This window comes from Octopus bimaculoides, chromosome 28 (genome assembly GCF_001194135.2).
Source record: "Octopus bimaculoides isolate UCB-OBI-ISO-001 chromosome 28, ASM119413v2, whole genome shotgun sequence".
NCBI lineage: Eukaryota > Metazoa > Mollusca > Cephalopoda > Octopoda > Octopodidae > Octopus > Octopus bimaculoides.
The window spans coordinates 12,431,862-12,432,444 of NC_069008.1; the positions used below are offsets into that span (position 1 = coordinate 12,431,862).

The window sequence follows — 583 nt, forward strand, 5'->3', positions numbered from 1 at the left end:
GACAACAAAACATTTGTGGAGTAAATGATGGGCTAATTCAACTAAGCAACATGCTATGCATCCATTTGGATTATTTCAGGCCCTAACCTGTGGGGGCTATGTGATTTTTGAACACACTGAGAAGCTGTCAGTTGGTACTGTGTCTAACACAACCCATCATCTGAAATATTGACACTTCCTTCGGGTTTGTTGTCCTACATCACTCATAAAGTAAATTTGGAGGAACTGTGGTTGTTCATTTGTGGGTAACAGGGAACTAATGAGGTGATAGACTTGCTCTTGAACTTTTGACGTCGTTGTAAATTCATGTTTATCTATCTTCTTAGATGAACCAAACGATGTCATTTGCAGAGTTGTATTGCCTGATATTGCTCAGAAAATCTTTTGATTGGATGGAAATGTCTTCTAGAAGATCCATAAGAGGTTGAGAAGGAGCTGGTAGTGCTGGCAATGTTACCTGACCGCCTGAGCAGCACATACCATTTGTTTCATTTGAAAATTTTAAAGCTCTACATTTTTATAAGAATGGGATGGATCATATCTGAAAACAGCTTCAGGAGTTGCGAAGAAAGAATTTGTACGT

The 583-nt window shown here is 38.8% G+C and overlaps 1 protein-coding gene across 1 annotated transcript in view; it reads left to right on the forward strand.

Annotated features, from left to right (window-relative positions):
* Positions 1-583, forward strand: part of LOC106870852 (zinc finger protein 271) — a 7,924-nt gene continuing 7,341 nt past the window's right edge. The window contains exon 1 of the mRNA XM_052977700.1: positions 1-577. The gene's annotated coding sequence lies outside the window, so the exon portion shown is untranslated. The remainder of the gene's footprint in view (positions 578-583) is intronic.